The sequence below is a fragment of the Panthera onca genome, chromosome C1, assembly GCF_046562875.1.
Source record: "Panthera onca isolate mPanOnc1 chromosome C1, mPanOnc1 haplotype 2, whole genome shotgun sequence".
NCBI lineage: Eukaryota > Metazoa > Chordata > Mammalia > Carnivora > Felidae > Panthera > Panthera onca.
The window spans coordinates 27,921,347-27,943,389 of NC_138346.1; the positions used below are offsets into that span (position 1 = coordinate 27,921,347).

A 22,043-nucleotide genomic window follows, 5' to 3' on the forward strand; every position below is an offset into this window, starting at 1 on the left:
ACAATAGTTTGGTTCAATAAAGGACCAGTATTCTTGGTGAATACCAAATGACATTATTTCATGGAAAATGCCCTTTTTAATACACTTATGTGGGTCATCATACTATTGGAAGTCAGATTTTGAATGTGTGTAATACATGTTGGCCCATATTTTATCTAATGGTCATAGTTTATTTGTAGTATTTGTAGTATTTTCAGAAAGGGAAGGTTTACCATCACTGAAAATGCATGCAGTTTCCTCTTTGAAGGAATTTAATTATTATTTCTAAGTTTTTTACTTGTTTCCATGAATTTCCTAGGGAAACGCTTATATAGAATCTAAATTATGGCATTTTTATTTTTCTTTTTAATTGTTTTTTTAATGTTTATTTATTTTTGAGAGCAAGAGAGAGAGACAAAGTGTGAGTGGGGGAGGGGCAGAAAGAAAGGGAGACATAGAATCCAAAGTAGGTTCTAGGCTCCAAACTGTCAGCACAGAGTTTGAGGCGGGGCTCCAGCTCATGAACTGTGAGATAATGACCTGAGCCACAGTCGGATGCTTACCCGACTGAGCCACCGAGGTGCCCCAATCTTTTTCTTTTTAATATTGACTCCTCTTATTCACTATCCTTGGCTTATTACGTTGGCTAGAGCGTCAAGCTAAATAGAAGTGGAGATTACAGGAATTGCTAATTTATTCCTGAATTTGATGACTTACTTCACATGGTTCACATTTATCTGGTTTGTCAGATTTCTGTTACATACAATTTACAAGGTGATAGAAGTGTTCTTCTATTTTTGGTCTGCTTAGAGTTTTAATAATTTCTTTGGCATTATATTTATCATGCAATAATAGATTTTCTCACATTGAATTTCTCTTTTGTCATTTTTGGAATGAATCTAATTTGTTCAAAATGAATTAATATTTTAATACAGTATTTAATTTTTTAATATTTTATATTTAGTTTTTACATCGATATTCATAATTGGTATAGTTGTTTAATTTTTGCATATGAGTGTTCTAGTTTCCTGTAATGAATTGAGAGATTTTCATCTTCCTATTTCTCTTTTTGTTGTTTTTCTTGTTTTTCTCCTAGTCACACTATTGATCAAAGTTCTTTTCAGGGGATCTAATTTTTCTTTGTCTCTGGATGGGAAGTTTGTCATTTCTTTTTTGTTTGTTTTTCATTTTTTCACTTAAAATTTGTAAGATAACATACACACAAGTGTGTACATATTTAAAAATCATTTTAAAGCAAATAGTCATGGAAACAACCAGATCAAGGAAAAGAACATTTACATATTCCTAAGGTCCTACTAATCAATATTCATTTTTTCCTTCTCTGGTCTTTCTTCTCAAGGTAATCACCATCCTAACTTTGTGACTATTAATTTTACTGATTTTCCTTTAGAGTTCTGTCAATTATAGATGCTTATCTAAAAAATACATTATGCCTGTCTTTGAAATTAATATAAATGAAATATCCTGTAGAAATACACTTTGTGTAATGCCCTTTAAGTCAGCATTTTGAGGAGCACCATTCATATATATAACTGTACTTCATTCATTTTCATCACTATATAAAATTGATTGTATGAATGTACAATTCATAGGTCCATTCTCCTCTTGATAGATATTTAGAATAATTTCAGTTTGGGGCTACAATAGTTGTGAGCTATTTTTAGTTATGTGCTCTTGAAAACAATACTTTCAGAGCTTTTTTTTTTTTGCATGTATCTTGGTATAATTATGCAAGCGTTCCTTTAATATACACACACATATCCTACAAGTGAAATAGCTGGTTTATAAAAAATGCAAATCTTCAAACTTACTAAATAATGCCAAATTGTTTTCTAAAACCTGCTATATCAATTTATTGAATTGAAGAGCCCAACCCAGGACTTGATGCCATGACCCTGGAATCATGATCTGAGCCATAATCAAGAGCTGGATGTTCAACTGACTGAGACACCCAGGCACCCCATTAGTCATATCTGATTTTAATTCTCTGTACATAATCATCAATGTTATTGAAGGCCTTTTTCATATGTTTTGTTTTTCATATCTCCTAAAGAAATCAAAGATATATCACACATTAGCTTTCTGTCCCTGTAGTAAAAAAAACAAAAAAACAAAAAAAAAACAGCATGAACTTTGAAATTTGACAAGTTTTGTTTCACATGCTGGCATTGATTTTTATTAAATGGAACTACATTTTTGTTTTCAATGAGGTTTTAGGGCTAAAATTATGCTGAGGGAAAAAAAGGACACAAAAGAGTGCATTCTGTATGGTTCTATTTTTATGATGCTCTGGAAAAACTGAATGCATCAAATATATGACCTTGAACTAGTCATGTTAATTCACTGAGCCTAATTACTTTCATTTAAAATGGGACTAATAACCACTTCAAGGGTTATTTTGGGAATTAAGATGTATAATGTATATAATAGCATCAAACACAAAACCTAATCCATATTAGAAGATGAATCAATGCCCCTCTATGTCTTTTGCTTTCTTTTATTTTTCTGTTGCTTTACATGACAAATATCAGACATCAGTGCAGTTAATGTCTCTTATTACTTGTTATCTGGATGACTCAGATATGAAAGAAGACTTCATTTAAATGTGTTATTTTACATGGATTTTTTATTTTTTTTAATTTTTTTTCAATGTTTTTTATTTATTTTTGGGACAGAGAGAGACAGAGCATGAACGGGGGAGGGGCAGAGAGAGAGGGAGACACAGAATCGGAAACAGGCTCCAGGCTCCGAGCCATCAGCCCAGAGCCTGACGCGGGGCTCGAACTCACGGACCACGAGATCGTGACCTGGCTGAAGTCGGACGCTTAACCGACTGCGCCACCCAGGCGCCCCTTACATGGATTTTTTAAACTGTAGGTTGATTTTGTACAAGAAAACATCTTTGAAAACAGCATGTCTCTTGGTACTATTTACATACCTGAAAAACATTATTTTATGCTGAAAATATAAATTTTTACATTTTTTGATAATATGTTTACATTGTAGTTTCTCAGGATTATGCAAAACTGGGCCAAACCAGCCATTCAACTGCCTTCTAGTTCTAATTATACATGAATTCCCATCAAATTTCCAATTTTCCTGGATTTTAGGGACAGCTGCTGTGATGTATAGAATATCCCTAGGTTACTGCTTATGCCAATCAAACACACATGCACTCATATGATCAAGAGAGCTTAGAGAAAAAAAAACAGTAACTCTGAAAGTTGGAGATACCCTCTTGCCTTTCTCCATTTCATATGCATGAGTTACAAACAGAACCTGGCTAGCTGCTTTAGAACTTTGTACTACTAGTGGTGGAAATATCGTTAGGGAATAAGAAGCATCAAATCATGTAAAGGTGCTTCTGAAAACCTGCACTCATTCTGAGATTTAGATAACAATTTTTTTTTTTTTAATTTTTTTTTTCAACGTTTTTTATTTATTTTTGGGACAGAGAGAGACAGAGCATGAACGGGGGAGGGGCAGAGAGAGAGAGGGAGACACAGAATCGGAAACAGGCTCCAGGCTCCGAGCCATCAGCCCAGAGCCTGACGCGGGGCTCGAACTCACAGACCGCGAGATCGTGACCTGGCTGAAGTCGGACGCTTAACCGACTGCGCCACCCAGGCGCCCCTAGATAACAATTTTTAAAGCTAAATAACACAGAGTTGTTAAGCATTGTTTGGTTGAATATATAAATCCTATCACTTTTTTAAAATTATAAATTATATAATGGAAATATAGAGCACTTATTTTGAATTTCTACCTTCAGAAAATCATTTTCACTATGTTGTAAATAAGAACTCAGAAATGCATCTGGTGGCTGTGCTCACACAAATGGAAAACTGAAACTACATTCCCTACCTGTGAAGAAAAAATGTTCTGATAAATAAAAATAGTCCATGTCACTAAAACTATTTCAAAATAAGTCAAGTTCTTTATTATTATCTTCCAGGAAACATAGACATGGCCACAGTAATACTAATTCATTCACCCTTTCCTTTCTCTCCTTCCAATATCCATCTTTATCTTCTCTACTCTAGCTCCCATCTCCAACTCCAGAAAGTCCTCAGTCCTCATGCCTTTGACTCCTTTTTTAATGTGATTCCCCCACATGTTTCCCCCACTGTGGAAGACCTACGGACATGTTCTGTGTCATGTCATCCTCATGACAACCTTATGTCATGACATCTCAGGACATTTCTACTTTACAGATAAGGAAATTGAGGCTTTCTGAATTGCCCAAGTGGAGAGTAAAAACTAAAATTCAATTTATTGACTCCCAAGCCTATATTCAGTGCCATTCTGCTCTTTTCCTTTTCTAATGAAATGTACCTATGGGCCCTTACACTTTCAAGGCATTCACATTAGTATAAATAATTATAATAGAGACAGATGTGAAGGCAAATCTGGTTCTGGAAAAGAGTCAAATCTTGTTGGAGCCATGGTTATAAAATTAAGTAAATCAGAACACTGAATGCTATGCTATTGGGTAAGAACTCCCTTTTATGTACCCAAAATAATGAGGCAGAATTTCCATGTGATTCATAAAATGGTTCTAAAGATGTCTCAAGGTCATGATGTATTTGTCTTCATGTTTGGAGGCATTAAAACACTAGTTCAAATCTAGATTCTAAAGTATACATATCAGGGTGCTGGGTGGCTCAGTCAGTTGAGCATTCAACTCTTGGTCTTGGCTCAGGTCATGATCTCAAGGTTCGTGAGTTCAAGCTCCACATTGGGCTCTGCACTGATGGTGCAGAGACTGCTTGGGATTCTCTCTCTCTCTCCCTCTGTCTTGCTGCCCCTCCTGTCTCTCTCTCTTTCTCTCAAAATAAATAAGTAAACATAAAAAATTCATTCACTCTTTGCATATAAAATATACAAATCAATAGTGTGTGTATTTGGTTTTTGTAGGTTAATAATTGTGACATTAAAAGTGATCATCCAGGGGAGGGGACCAAGATGGTGCAGCAGCATGGAAATTCTCTGCTCCTCTCATCCCTGAAATGCAGCTAGATCAGCACCAAACCATTTCGCACACCTTGAAGATTGATCTGAGGACTAACACAACAATCTGCATCATTTGAGCCACAGAACTCAGCAGGTACATGGTGCCAAGAGGTGAACTGGGGAAGAGAGAAGCCACAGAGGGTAGGGAGCTGGAAGGAGGTGTTGCCTGGCAGACTGACAGCATGGTCACAGACAGTGTAGAAGCCGGGAGTGGATGGAAGCTGGAGACAAAAGAGGGGTGCTTGATTACAGGTTGGCAAGAGCACAGAGTTCTGATGCTAGAGGCTGAGAAGCTGGATGATGCCATTTTCACCTCTCCCAGACATGTGCATACAGGCTTACACACACCACAACAATCTACCCCAGTAAGCTAAGCAGTGCCGCCTAGTGGAGAACAGAGCCATTACACCAAGACCAATCCAACTACGCCAACCAAGCCCTAGAGGACCACCATAAGTCTCTCCACCTGCTTAGTTTACAGACTATAAAGTGCTTCATAGTTTGACCTCTAGGAGAAACTACATGTAATTTCATTTAGATTTTATTCTATTTGCTGGTCCATCTATTATTTTTTTTCTTTTCTTATTCTTTGATACAGAGGAGAAAAAAATATTTTTATTTTCCATATTTATGAAAAAGATTTTTCTTTAATTTCTTTTCTACTGTTTTTTAATTATTTTTATAATTTCTTAGTCTATTTTACTTTCTTCATTTCATTTTATTCTATTTTATTGTATATATTTTAAAAATTTTTAAACTTTTTCTTACATTTTTCCCCTTTTTTTTCTTTTCTTTCCTTTCCCTTTTTTCTCTATTCTATCAAGATTCTTTCAACAACCAGACCAAAACACATCTAGGATCTAGCTTCCTTTATTTGATTTTTTGGGGGTATTGTTTTTAATATTTTTTATTTTATTTTTTATTTTGTTAATTCTATTTCTTCCTCCAAAATGACAAACAAAGGAATTCACCCCAAAAGAAAGAACAGGAAGAAATGATAGGAACTCAATCAACACTAATATAAGCAAGATGTCTGACCAGAATTTAGAATCACGATAATAAGAATACCAGAAGGGGTTGAAAAAAAGCATAGAATCCCTTTCTGTGGAGATAAAAGAAGTAAAATCTAGTCAGGACAAAATTAAAAATTCATAACAGAGATGCAATCTCGAAAGGATGCCATGGTGGCAAGGATGAATGAAGCACAGCAACAAATCAGCTATATAGAAGACAAACTTACAGAGGATAATGAAGCAGGGAAAAAAAGGAAAACAAAGGCAAAAAATCATGATACAAGAATTAGAGAACTCAGTGACTCATTAAAAAGGAATAACATCCAAATCATAGGGGTCCCAGAAGATGAAGAGAGAGAAATAGGGGTAGAGGTTTATGTGAGCAAATCATAGCAGAAAACTTTCCTAACCTGGGGAAAGACACAGACATCATAATCCAGGAATCACAGAAAACTCCAATTAGATTCAACAAAAACCGACCATCAACAAGGCGTATTATCATCAAATTCACAAAATACACAAACAAGGAAAGAATTATGAAGGCAGCAAGGGAAAAAAACCCTTTACCCATAAGGGAAGACAGATCAGGTTTGCAGCAGACCTAGCCACAGAAACTTGGCCAGCCAGAAAGGAGTGGCAGGATATAGTCAATGTGATGAATCAGAAAAATATGCAGCCAAGAATTCTTTATCCAGCAAGGCTGTCATTCTTCAAAGGAGGGAGAGTTTCCCAGAAAAACAAAAACTAAAGGACTTCATGACCACTAAATCTACCCTGCAAGAAATTTTAAGGGGGACTCTGAGGGGAGAAAAAATGTAACAAAACAAAAAGACCAAAAGAAACAAAGACTATAAGGGGCCAGAAACACCACTAGAAATTCCAACTCTACAAGAAACATAATGGCAATAAACTCATATCTTTCAGTACTCACTCTAAATGTCAATGGATTAAATGCTCCAATCAAAAGACATAGGGTACCAGAATGGATAAGAAAATAAGATCCATCTAAATGCTGTTTGCAACAGACCCATTTTAGACCTAAAGGCACTTTCATATTGAAATTAAGGGGATGAAGAACCATCTATCATGCTAATGGTCACGAAAAGAAAGCTGTAATAGCCATATTTATATCAGACACACTAGATTTTATTTTTTTTTTATTTCTTTTAATGTTTATTTTTGAGAGAGAGAGAGACAGAACACAAGCAGGGGAGGGGCAGAAAGAGAGGGAGACACAGAATCTGAAGCAGTCTCCAGGCTCTGAGCTGTCAGCACAAAGTGTGATGCAGGTCTTGAATTCATAAGCCATGAGATCATGACCTGAGCAGAAACCAAGAGTCAGACACTTAACTGACTGAGCCACCGAGGCACCCTGACACAAAGTAGATTTTAAAACAAAGACTGCAACAAGAGATGAAGAAGGGCAATAATCATTATTAGGGGTCTATCCACCAGGAAGATCTAACAATTGTAAACATTTCTGCCCCCAAAATAGAAAACCCAGATATATAAATCAATTAGTTACAAACATAAAAAAAAACTCATTGACAATAATATCATAATAGTAGAGGACTTCAATACCCCACTTACAACAATGGACAGATCGTCTAAGCAGAAAATCCATAAGGAAACAATAGCTTTGAATGACACACTGGACCAGATGGACTTAACAGATATTATCAGAACATTTCATCCTAAAGCAGCAGAATACACATTCTTCTCTAGTGCACATGGAACATACTTTAGAATAGATCACATGCTAGGACACAAATCATACCTCAAAAAGTAAAAAAAGATAAAGATCATACCGTGCATACTTTCATACCACAACACTATGAAACTCAAAGTCAACCACAAGAAAAAAATTGGAAAGACAAAAATACTTAGAGACTAAAGAACATCCTACTAAAGAATTAATGGATTAACCGAGAAGTTAAAGAGGAAATTTAAAAGTACATGAAAGCCAATGAAAATGATAACACCACATCCAAAACCTCTCAGATGCAGCAAAGGTCAACTTAAGAGGGAAGTATATAGTAATCTAGGCCTTCCTAATGAAAGAAGAAAGGTCTCAGATACACAACCTAACCTTACAGCCTAAAGAGCTGGAAAAATAACAGCAAACAAAACCCCCAAACAGCAGAAGACAGTAAATAAAAAAAGTAGAGCAGAAATCAATACTATCGAAATAAAAAAAAAAAAAAACAGTAGAACAGATCAATGAAACCAGGAGCTGGTTCTTTGAAAGAATTAACAAAATTGATAAACTCCTAGCCAGTTTGATCAAAAAGAAAAAGGAAAGGACCCAAAGAAATAAAATCAAGAATGAAAGAGGAGAGATTACAACCAACACAACAGAAATAAAAACAATAAGAGAATATTATGAGCAATTATATGCCAATAAACTGGGCAGACTGGAAGAAATGGACAAATTCCTAGAAACATATACACTACCAAAACTGAAACAGGAAGAAATAGAAAATTTGAACAGACCCAAAACCAGTAAGGAAATTGAATTAGTAATAAAAAATCTGCCAAAAATCAACAGTCCAGGGCCAGATGGCTTTCCAGGGGAATTCTACCAAACATTTAAGGAAGAGTTAATACCTATTCTCTTGAAACTGTTCCAAAAAGTAGAAATGGAAGGAAAACTCCCAAACTCTTTCTATGAAGCCAGCATTACCTTGATTCCAAAACCAGACAGAGACCACACTAAAAAGGAGAACTATAGCCCAATTTTCCTGATGAACATGGATGCAAAAATCTTCAACAAGATATTAGCCAACTGGATCCAACAATACATTAAAAAAATTATTCACCACGAAAAGCGGGATTTATACCTGGGATGCAGGGCTGGTTCAATATCAGCAAATCAATCAATGTGATACATCATATTAATAAAAGAAAGGACAAGAACCACATGATTTTCTCAATTGGTGCAGAGAAAGCATTTCATAAAATACAGCATTTCTTAATAATAATAATAATAATAAAAACCTCAAGAAAGCAGGGATAGAAGCATCATACCTTGAGATCATAAATGCCATATATTAGAGACTCACCACTAATATTATTCTCTATGGGGAAAAACTGAGAGCTTTCCCCCTAAGATCAGGAACACGACAAGGATGTCCACTCTCACCACTGTTATTCGACATAATATTGGAAGTCCTAGCCTTAGCAATTAGACAACACAAAGGAATAAAAGGCATCCAAATCAGCAAAGAGGAAGTCAAACTTTCACTCTTCACAGATGACACGATATTCTATATGGAAAACCCAAAAGATTTCCACCAAAAAACTGCTAGAACTAGTTCATGAATTCAGCAAAGTCACAGGATATAAAATCAATGCACAGAAAACAGTTGCATTTCGACACACCAATTCTGAAGCAACAGAAAGAGAAATCAAGGAATCAATCCCACTGACAATTGCACCAAAACCCATAAAATACTAGGAATAAACCTAACCAAAGAGGTGAAAAAATCATACACTGAAAACTATAGAACGCTTATGAAAGAAATTGAAGACACAAAAAAAATGGAAAAATATTCCATGCTCCTGGATAGGAAGAACAAATATTGTTAAAGTGTCGATATTACCCAAAGCAATCTACCTATTTAATGCAATCACTATCAAATTAACACCAGCATTCTTCATAGAGCTAGAACAAACAATCCTAAAATTTGTATTGAACCAGAAAAGACCCCAAATAGCAAAAGGAATCCTGAAAAAGAAAACCAAAGCAGGAGGCATCACAATCCCAGACTTCAAGCTATACTACAAAGCTGTAACCATCAAGTCAGTATGGTACTGGCACAAGAACAGACACTCAGATCAATGGAACAGAATAGAGAACCCAGAAAAGGACCCACAAACATATGGCCAACATATGTTGGCCATATGTTTCCTGCTTTGACAAAGCAGGAAAGAATATCTAATGGAATAAAGGCAGTCTCTTCAGCAAGTGGTGCTGGGAAAACTGGACAGCGACATGCAGAAGAATGAACCTGGACCACTTTCTTACACCATACACAAAAATAAACTCAAAGTGGATGAAAGACCTAAATGTAAGACAAGAAGCCTTCAAAGTCCTCGAGGGGAGAGCAGGAAAAAACCTCTGACGGCCGCCACAACTTCCTACTCAGCACTTCTCCAGAGGCAATGGAAACAAAAGCAAAAATGAACTACTGGGACCTCATCAAGATAAAAAGCTTCTGTACAGTGAAGGAAACAGTCAGCAAAACTAAAAGACAACCGAAGGAATGGGAGAAGATATTTGAAAATGACATATCAGATAAAGGATTAGTATCCAAAATCTATAAAGAATTTATTGAACTCAACACCCAAAAAACAAATAATCCAGTGAAGAAATGGGCAAAAGATGTGATTAGACACTTTTCCAAAGAAGACATCCAGATGGCTAAGAGACACATGAAAAAATGCTCAACATCACTCATCATCTGGGAAATACAAATCAAAATCATAATGATATACCACCTCACACCAGTCAGAATGGCTAAAATTAACAACTCAGGCAACAACGACAAATGATGCCGAAAAAGGGATACTCTTTTGCACTGCTGGTGGGAATGCAAACTGGTGCAGCCACTCTGGAAAACAGTACAGAAGTTCCTCAAAAAATTAAAAATAAAAATACCCTATGGCTTAGCAGTTGCACTACTAGGTATTTATCCAAATAATACAGGTGTGCTCTTTCAAAGGGGCACATTCGCCTCAATGTTTATAGCAGTTATATCGACAATAGCCAAAGTATGGAAAGAGCCCAAATGTCCATCAACAGATGAACGGATAAAGATGATGTGGTATATATATATATATATACAGTGGAGTATTACTCAGTAATCCAAAGAAATGAAATCTTGCCATTTCCAACTACGTGGATGGAACTAGAGGGTATTATGCTAAGAGAAATTAGTCAGAAGAAGACAAATATCATATGACTTCACTCATATGTGGAATTTAGGATACAAAACAGATGAACGTAGGGGAAGGGAAGCAAAAATAATATAAAAACAGAGAGGCTCTTAAATATAGAGAACAAACTGAGGGTTGCTGGAGGGGTTGTGGGTGAGGGCATGGTTAAATGGGTAGATGGCATTAAGGAAGACACTTGTTGGGATGGGCATTATGTATAGGGAATGAATCACTGAACTCTACCCCTGAAATCATTATTGCACTACATGCTAACTAACTTGGATGTAAATTTAAAAAAAAGGAAAGTATTATTTCTAAAACAGTGTCAACTTTACATCGATATAGTGGCATTAATATGTACTCAATTGTGATACTTATTAGAAAATCTAAGACCCTCTTTAAAAAACGTGATCATCCATACAATGTGCTTAGCAGGATATTAAAGTACTATGAATATAGTAAATACTTCATAAATGCTTCCATTGGCATTAATAATAATTACAACCAATTAATTACTTTGAAATCATGAATTATATATCTGTATCTGCAGCTAAGTAAGAATTAAAAAAGTAAAATCAGACTACTTTAACAAGAAATAAATAAAATAACATAAATAACATAGATGGATAATATTAAACCAGAAACCAATGGTTTTCTTAGAACCATTATAGAAGAAAGCAACATAGGAACTACAAATACTCAGCCACATATGAACTTAAACTATCAATAGATCTGAAGCAACTTCTTGTATCTGAACGTGGAAAGATGTTTATCTTCCAGACAGAATTAAGCAATCAGTGGTTTAATAAAAAATCTTGATAATTAATAGGTGATTAGGAGAGATAAAAAAGATTAACATGTTTTAAAAAAGAAAGAAAATAAATGTGTTCATTAGTGATGGATAGGTTAAATATGGATGAGCTAATGGGGTCTTAATGAATCCATATGCCATGGATTTCCCACTAATTAAGAAATCAACAAAGATGACCAAACAAAATGTGTGACATTTACAAACCATCTTTCAAAATTACTTCAGAAGTGTTAAGTTACTAGAGAAAATTTTTTCTGAATTATACCAAAATATACATGTACCTCACTAGGGTAGTCTTCTCCCATTGGCTTATGGCTCTTTTGTGATGGTGTCCAGAGCAGTGGTTCTCAAACTTTAGTATGTGTAAGAATCCCACGGAAGGCTGGATAAAACATAGTTCCTGAGCCTCACTCCCATGTTCCTGGTTCAGTAGGGCTGGGATAGGGCCAAGATTTGCCTTTCTAACAAGTTCCAGGTGATGTTGATAACTGCTAGTCTTGGGACTAGGTTTGAGGACCACAGTTTTGGAGTCTTTGTATAAACAAAGTACATGCCCTTCAGAACAAGAACACAAAGAACATAAACATAAAGCAGGGTTGAGGTCACAATAATCTAAAGAAATTTGATACGAGAATGGCAGAAACACTCCTTCAAGGAAATTTTTTCCACTCCAATGTCACCTTGCAGTTACAAATACATCTTGTGCAAAACACTTATGCAGAACTTGGTTTATGATCTTGCTCTAACAAGCTATAATGTTTATTTTTTGAACAATTAAAAATATGATTTTGCTGTCAAGCAGTCTTCCTAAGGTATATGAAACACAACAGGTTTTACAGGTTTTTTGTGTCCTACATTTTGGCTCTCATTGTGGGCAGAGGGAAATAAGCTGATGTAAGCCAAAAACACTTCTAACCTGTCAAGTTATTTTTTAAGAACTTACATGTTTATAAGAGAAAAATAACAATCTTGGAAGGATGATTTTCTGCTCTATAAATAAATATGATTACTGGCTTTTTCACTCTCTTTTTATAGTTTTATTAGTTATATTTTTATTGTTCTTTGGAGATATTTTAATGACAACTTGGGAGTAAAGGCAGTATGAAAACCTCTTCCTGATGAAGTATTCATTATTATTAACAGAAGGCAAGTGTTAATGTATTGAAACAGAATGAGACAAAAAGACTCAAGTTCCTGGTCAGATGCTTTGGTTCTAACTAATGAAATAAACGCATGTTACACAGAATGGCTTCTGGCTACCTTATCAGATTTTCCCTCTTGTTTCAGCCTATTTCTACTGAATTGAGCCCATGTTAGCACTATGCACTTAAAAAGATGGAGAAGACTCTTTTAGGTGAGTTGTATCAAGGTAAGAACAGAAGTGGCACCAACTGCCCTTTTCCCTATGCTCTGTCCTCAGGATAGGGCACTTGTCTGGCCCAGCCATTCTCACTGGGAATGAATATGGCTGTGTACAGATCACATGTTAGTAAGCATTCTTGGATTACAACTGGTTGTTTCAGGGAGTCTCACTGGGTTCTAATTAGACTTCAAAAAATAGTCATTCTGTCCTCTGAATTAGTCCTTAGTGTTACAGAAGATTGGGCTCACTTATTTCCTATATCTGGTCTCTCAAAGGCCCAAAAGACCTTTGTTTATGAGAAGCAGATTTTCTCATAAATGTTAAATCTGAAGTGGGAGTTTTTCTTTCATTAACTCACTTTCTATTAAGAATGAGTTAGTGGGGTATTAATGGCTCAACTACTTTATCTGTTTATATGATCCTTGTAGCCTGGCTTTCGTATTCATTTTAAAGGAAAAAGTACTCAATATCTAACATATTCAACATCGAGTTTAATTCTCATTATCTAAAGTTTGATAACCATAAGAGATATTCTGTGGAAAAGTCCTCATAATAAACATGATCAGAGCCTCACAGGCTTCATTTCTGTTTTCTGTTTTCTTCATTTCACCAATATTAAATAATCACAGTCAGAACTTTTTTGTAGTTTTTATTTACATTCCAGTTAACATACAGTGTAAAATTAGCTTCAAGCATACAATTTAGTGATTCAACACTTCCATACATCAGCTGGTGCTCATCACAAGTACACTTCTTAATCCCCATTACTAATTTCACTCATCCCATCACCCACCTCCTCTCTGGTAACCATCAGTTCATTCTCTATAGTTAAGAGTCTGTTTCTTGGTTTGCCTCTCTTTTTTTCCACTATGATCAATTGTTTTGTTTTGTAAATTCAACATGTGAGTGAAATCACATGAAATTTGTCTTTCTCTGACTGACATATTTCACTTAACCTAATACTCTTTAGCTCCATCCATGTCATTGCAAAAGGCAAGATCTCATTCTTTTTTATGGCTGAGTAGTATTCTAGTGTGTCCACATCTTTATCCATCAGTCAGTGGACATTTGGGCTCTCTCCATAGTTTGCCTATTGTTGACAGTATTGTTATAAATATCAGGGTGCATGTATCCCTTTAAATTAGTATTTTTGTATCCTTAGGGTAAATATCTAGTAGTGTAATTGCCAGATCATTGGGTATTTCTATTTTTAACTTTTTGAGGACCCTCCACACTGTTTTCTAGAGTGTCTGCTCAGGTTTGCATTCCCACCAACAATGCACAAGTGTTCCCCTTTCTCCACATCCTCACCAACACCCGTTGTCTCTTGTGTTGTTAATTTTAGCCATTCTAACTTATGTGAGGTGATATCTCATTATAGTTTTGATTTGCATTTCCTTGATGATGAGTGACATTGAGCATCTTTTCATATGTCTGTTGGTCATCTGTATGTTTTCTTTGGAAAAATATCTATTCGTGTCTTCTGTCCCCTTTTTAACTGGATTATTTGTTTTTCTGGGTGTTGAGTTTTATAAGTTCTTTATATATTTTGGATACTAACCCTTTATCAGACATGTCATTTGCAAATATCTTCTCCCATTCCATAGGTTGCCTGTCAGTTTTGTTGATTGTTTCCTTTGCTGTGCAGAAGCTTTCTATTTTGATGATGTCCCAACACTTTATTTTGCTTTTGCTTCCCTTGCCTCAGGAGACATATCTACTAAGAAGTTGCTGTGGCTATTGTCAAAGAGGTTACTGCCTGTGTTCTCCTCTAGGATTTTAATGATTCCACGTCTCACATTTAGGTCTTTAATCCATTTTGAGTTTATTTTTTTGTATGGAGTAAGAAAGTGGTCCAGGTTCATTATTTTGCATGTTGCTGTCCAATTTTCCCAACACCATTTGTTGAAGAGACTGTCTGATATTCTTTCTTGCTTTATTGAAGATTAACTGACCATATAGTTGTGGATTCATTTCTGGGTTTTCTAATCTGTTCTTTTGATCTATGTGTCTATTTTTGTGCCAATACCATACTGTATTGATTACTATAGCTTTGTAACATAAATTAAAGTTCAGAATTGTGATACCTCCAGCTTTGATTTTTCTTTTTCAGGATTTCTTTCACTATTCAGGGTCTTTTGTGGTTCCATACAGATTTTAGAATAGTTTGTTCTAGCTCTGAAAAATGCTGGTGTATTTTAATAGGGGTTACATTAAATGTGTAGATTGCTTTGGGTAATATAGATATTTTACCAATATTTGTTCTTCCAATTTGCGAGCATGGAATGTTTTTTTTTTTCCATTTCCTTGTGTCCTCTTCAATTTCTTTCATAAGTGTTCTATAGTTTTTAGAGTACAGATCTTTTACCACTTTTGTTAGGTTTATTCCTGGGTATCTTATGGTTTTTGGTGCAATTGTAAATGGGATCAATTCCTTGATTTCCCTTTCTAATGCTTCACTATTGGTATATAGAAATGCAACAGATTTCTGCATGTTGATTTTGTATCCTGTGACTTTATCAGTAAAACATCACATATCAGTTCATGCCATAGTTTGGTGGAGTCTTTTGGGTTTTCTACATAGAGTATTATGTCATTTGCAAAAAGTGAAAGTTTGACTTCTCCTTTGCTGATTTAGATGACTTTTATTTTTTTGTATTGTCTGATTGCTGTGGGTAGAACCTCCAGTACTATGCTAAATAACAATAGTGATAGTGGGGCATCCCTGTCTTGTTTCTGACCATAAAGGAAAACCTCTCAGTTTTTTCCCATTGAGGATGATATCACCTGCAAGTTTTTCATATATGGCCTTTATTATGTTGAAGTATGTTTTCTCTAATCCCACTTTGTTGAGTATTTTATCATGAATGGATGTTGTACTTTGTCAAATGCTTTTTCTGCATCTGTTAAAAGGATCATATAGTTTCTATCTTTTTATTAATGTGGAGTATCATGCTGATCGATTGGTGGATATTGAACCATCATTGCAGTCCAGGAATAAATCCCACTTGATAGTCATGAATGATTCTCTTCATTTACTGAAAATTTTTGCATCCACATTCATCAGGGATATTGCCCTGTAGATCTTTTTTTTCTTAGTGGAGTCTTTATGTGGTTTTGGTATCAGTAATGCTGGCCTCGTAGAATGAATTTGGAAGTTTTCCTTCATTTCTATTTTTTGGAATAGTTTGAGAAGAATAGGTATTAACTCTTCTTTAGATGTTTGGTAAAATTCACCTGTGAAGGCATCCAGTCCTAAAGTTTTGTTTGTTGGGAGTTTTTTGATTACTGATTCCATTTCTTTGCTGGTTATTGGTCTGTTCAAGTTTTCTATTTCTTCTTGTTTCGGTGTTGGTAGTTTATATGTTTCTATGAATTTATCCGTTTCTTCCAGATTGTCTAGTTTGTTGCCATATAGTTTTTCATAATGCTCTCTTATAATTGTTTGTATTTCTGTGGTATTCTGTTCTCCTTTCTCATTCGTGATTTTATTTATTTGGGCTCTTTCTCTTTTCTTTTTGATAAGTCTGCCTCGGGGGTTATCAATTTATTTTATTTTTTCAAAAAACCAGCCCATGGTTTCATTTATCTGTTCTACTGGTATTTTTTGGTTTCTACATCATTTCTTTCTGCTCTAATCCTCATTATTTCTCATCTCCTGGCTTTAGGCTTTGTTTTTTTTCTGTTTTCCTAGCTCCTTTAGGTGTAATGTTAGGTTGTTTATTTGAGATTTTTCCTGCTTCTTAAGATAGACCTGTATTGCTACATACTTTCCTCTTAGGACCGCTTTTGCTGCATCCCAACGGTTTTGGAACACCATGTTTTCATGATCGTTTGTTTCCATGTATTTTTTATTTCTTCTTTGATTTCCTGGTTGACCCATTCATTATTTAGTAGCATGTTGTTTAACTTCCATATATTTGTGGTCTTTCCAATTTTTTTCTTGTGGTTGACTTCAAGTTTTATAGTTTTGTGGTCAGAAAATATGCATGGTATGATCTCAATCTTTTTGTACTTGCTGGGGCCTGACTTGTGACCTAGTGATCTATTTTGGAGAATGTTCTGTGAATAACAGTCAGAATTTTGAAAGACATTCTTTGCAGCACATCTTCAGAACTAATGCATTTCAAACATGTTATGACCAGAATTCAGTATATCTTACTCTCTTCCAGATTCCTTTTTCTGGAATTTCTTGCCATATATTTTTACTTCTATTCTTGTATTTTTCATTATTTAATAAAATTGTGAACAGCTAGCAGACTACTTTGAGTGTATATATTTCTTATTTTCCAGTACATTTTGTTCTTGAATTAATTGAAATAAATTCCCTTTTAATTCTTTAGCATGAAGCTGAGCCAGAATCCTGGTTATTGATACAGCAATTCCACAGAAATCCTAGCTAATAGATATCTTTTATTAATTACTTAGAGTATTCAGAAACCATGTCAAGTACTTTACATGCATTACCTCCTGTAACTCTCATAGCAACTCCATGAACTAGGTATTATTATATACTCATAGTTTAAAGATAATACTACAGTAAGTAACTTGCTCAAAGTCTCAAAACTCTTAATGACTGACCCATGACTCAAACCCAAATTATTTTTATTCTGAAACACATGTTTCAATGAATACCATGTACTAGGGCTATTTTCAGGAATTTGAGGCTGTACATATATTTTTGAAGTGAGCAGTTATCTCTGGAGTATGATAGAAGACCTCTCACTGTCAAATATTTCTTCCATGAGTCTATGGTAATTCAAAAATTTATCTTTCAAAATGCATTATTTTAATTAAAGCTTTTCCCTTCTGTTTATGCCTATTACTGGCAATAAATTACATCTTATATATTAATCTGTTCTCTATTATCACCTCTTTCTCTTTCCTCTGACAGATTTTTTCCCCTTGTTTAAGGAAGCCTTCTAGCTGGACTTTTGTTTCCACATTTCCCTGTTTTCCTCTCCTTATCTCAGGATATCAGGATATCTTATATCTTCATGGGAGGCCTCTGAGCAGAGAAATCAGCCCAGAGAAGGTAGGTTTCTGAACTTGCAGCCAACTCTCACCCAGAGAAGTCCTGCCTTTACCTGCTTCAGGTATTGAGTAACAGTACTTGGCATACTAAACCTCTCCCCTTCTACTACCTCCTTCTTCTCTGTTTAAACAGCTAGAGATAACTTGATGTTACTTTGTTCAAAACTTGGAATCTTCTAAAAGGACCAGAATCCATTGGCTGAGCAGTCCTATGCACTAATAAACCATATAACTGAGCCTCTGGGCTTTTTCTCTGAGACATTTTCCCAATGGCTTTGCTAATCATAACACTCATCACCTTGTCTCTTGAACCAAGAAAGATATGCTCATACTCCACAAGGGGACCAAAATTTATCTTACAATGAACCTGTGTAATTTATAACAAAATCTAAGGTTTTATTAACATTCTTTTCCAGAAGTGGCTTTCTTCAATATTACCATTTCCATAGTTACTGCTTTTCCCTAACAATTAAACTTTAGACAACTAATAATTCTTTAATATCTGCTCTGTGTTATAATTTAACTTTTAAAACAACTTTGAAAGGTAGACCTTACCATACTCATTTTTCAAATAAAGTACTTGAAGTTAAGAGAGTTTAGATAATTTCCCCAAGAGAACACATACAGAGCTTTGATAACAACCATAAAAGCTGGACTAGACCATAGTGACTTTAGATCCTATATACTTTCTCCTACATCATGCTTAAAGTTGTTTTGCAAATAACAGCTTCATTAAGATTTTGATCCCAAAACTTGCAGATTATTACTTAAGGATGTCTACATGCAAAATAGGTTGTGTTTTAAATGAAAATTATGATTTAAAATATTTAAACTGGAGAAATATTAACTGAATAAGAGCCCCAAGAAAAATCATATGAATTTCTAAATAAATAGTTAGCAAAACAAAAGATGGATTAAACACAAGGAAATGAAAACTTATAAGTCAGAGCAAGAAACACTTTATTTATGATTCATCTCCTGACTCACTCTCAAGTAGGGTAAAAAACATCTTCTAACCCGATATGTATAAAAGGCACAGTGTATTCATTTGGGAAAAGCAATTTTGAAATCTCAAAAAAACTTAAAATACTTCAAAATATATAGCACAAAATAAATTGGAAAATAAGTTTGCTAAGTTTCCAGTCTTTGAAAAAACTTTAGAAAAATTGATCCACATATGTCTAAGAATAGAAAAAAAAATTATTGCCATTTAATTTAAAAATTTGAAAAACAGAGATATCTGGGTGGCTCAGTGGGTTAAGCATCCAACTTTGGCTCAGGTCATGATCTCACAGTTCGTGAGTTTGAGCCCCACATTGGACTCTGTGTGCTGACAACTTGGAGCTTGGAGCTGGCTTCAGATTCTGTGTCTCCCTCTTTCTTTCTGCCCCTCCCCCATTCATGCTCTGTCTCTCTCTTTCAAAAATAAACGTTAAAAAAATGAAAAACATTTGATAACTGAATGACAAATCTAAGCAAAACATTTATTGGAAATTATTAGGAGATTAGAATAAGAAATGTTTCTACATGGACATTATATCATCATTGTCCTCCACTTGGTAATACATATCTTTGACAAACTTATTTTGCAATAAACCGATTGTTAGAGTTCTTAGTGTCATCAGACATTAGGTTTACCAATAATGCTTCGCAATAGTCCCATATGCTAAAATGTGGTCTACATGGACTAAATTTTATTGTTTCAACTTTCAAGATATTAATTGACATAAATATATCTTTAGAGTTTTGGAAACAGTTTCTAACTCTTATATAAAGACAAGGAAGATAAAACAACCTCATTCAAGTGATGTAATTATAAGAAGGCAGGATGTGTTATAGATTTAGCGAGTCAGCATCCTGTATATCCACAATACTTCTCACTGAAGGCTGGTGTCTGGGCTTCCATTATTACAGATGGTTTATATGGTATGAGTTGTCCCTGGGTGATGTTATATTAGTTACGATTCTTGGGCTTTGACTAAAATTTTTAAAATTGTATTTAGAAAGATATACAGGGTTTAGACAACTGATAGGCATGAAAAGTTAGTCAAACACTTCACAGTTCAGAAGGATCAACTAGCAAAGCAAATCTCTTTTGTCAGGAATAAGGCTCGTCTGGACATATCTGCTATCACCGGACTTTGATGTTTCTGCCACTGGCCACGTCTCTGCTGCTGTCACCAGTGAATTATCCACTTGAGCTTCACCTCCCAGCAATGAGCCAAGTGTGGGACTTAAGCCTTAGCTCCCTCAGAAAAGCAGTGGGAGGACTCTGCTTTTCTGGATCCCATAGTGAAGGGTAGGCCATTTCCTGTGTATCAGTCAGGACTGAGGCAGAAAAAGAGAACCCTCTCTGAGTGTTTCAATTGGAAGAGGTTTAATTTTTAAAAAAGAAGAAGAAGAACTAGATGCTTATGAATAATGAGAAGAGTTTCTAGTCCTCAGATTTTTGCTAGCCTTTTGACACGCTGGAGGTAGATAATGTGGCTTTGGCCATAATCTTATGAGATTGTTTATTATCAGTCGCTTGCATTTCAGCACCCACATGTAGGATTTGAGGGGTTATGCCTAGAGACTGCTATAAAATCTCGTATTTGACAAAGGCTGTGAATTTGCCAGCTGCTGCTAGAGGAAGGGATAATGACCTTTGCTTCACGTCTACCTTTCAGATGTGGTGTGAATGCCTAATTAGCGGGGTTTAAACACAACTCTGCTGACAAAAAAAAGTCTCCAAAATGTAGCTCCCAAGTGTTCTGATTTGGGGATAGGCACAGAAGGGAGCGAGTGTATTGCCAACCCATAGTTCTATATTCCTTCACAGAGACTAGACATATATACATAGAATCATCTCCAAATAGAAAGACAGATCTCACACTGGAGGAAAAGACTACAGAAATACACATCACAATGTAATGCTCACATGTTCTTCATCTCATGTGTATTTTCTGAACAGATGATAATATCCAATAAAAATTTATTTTTTAAATTACCAGTTAATCTCTCTATTCCAGCCATTTTCAGATACAATCTTATGGCACAGATACCACAGCTCTATGGAAGCCCTATTTTTTACTAATATGATTGCTATGTGCTAGTATAACTAGGGAAAACAATACTGAAAAATACAAACGTACACACCCACTCTCTCTTGTCCTCTTCCATCCATTATATACAAAGATTGCTCTTGGATCTTTGGCTGCGCCTTCAGATAGTATTCTTATATTTGTTACATTTTGGACATGTGGTCTGCCAGAGATAAGCTATTTATTTCATGGTTTTCCTTAGGCAATCTTAGTTTAATTATTTAAACTCACTCTAGGCTATACATGAATTCATTATTCTTTGTCTGCCAGATTAACCATTCTAGACAACCACGGTTTTTCAGAAATTCATTTATAATACACAGCCAATCCAAGGGACCCTAGTTGCCTTAAACCTCATTGTGAGCTCCTTGTGAAATGTAAAACTATTTTAATTCAACCTTTCACCAACATAGAAACTGGCACATAGTAGGCACTTAATAAATATTTGATGAATGAATGAATCAGTAACAGTAAACTAGCCATAGCCAGGACTTAATCATTGGTTGATCTATATTTATTGTTTTATGTAACATAACTCCAGATATAAAAACATGTGACACATGACATAAATCCAAAAAAAATTTCTTTTTAAGTTTTTTTTTTTTAATGTTTATTTTTGAGAGAGAGAGACACATACACACAGAGTGCAGGGGGAGGCGGGGGGAGGGTCAGAGAGAGCAGAAGACACAGAATCTGAAGCGGGCTCCAGGCTCTGAGCTGTCAGCACAGAGCCCAGTGCGGGGCTTGAACTCATAAACGGTGAGATCAGATGCGAGCTGAAGTCGGAC

The 22,043-nt window shown here is 35.3% G+C and overlaps 1 long non-coding RNA gene across 1 annotated transcript in view; it reads left to right on the forward strand.

Moving 5' to 3' along the window:
• The first annotated feature begins 494 nt into the window (after positions 1 to 494).
• Positions 495 to 22,043, forward strand: part of LOC132671889 (uncharacterized) — a 43,718-nt gene continuing 22,169 nt past the window's right edge. Inside the window, exons 1-4 of the long non-coding RNA XR_013557036.2 lie at positions 495 to 559; positions 4,918 to 5,107; positions 13,063 to 13,129; positions 18,033 to 18,173. This is a non-coding gene — a long non-coding RNA (uncharacterized LOC132671889). The remainder of the gene's footprint in view (positions 560 to 4,917; positions 5,108 to 13,062; positions 13,130 to 18,032; positions 18,174 to 22,043) is intronic.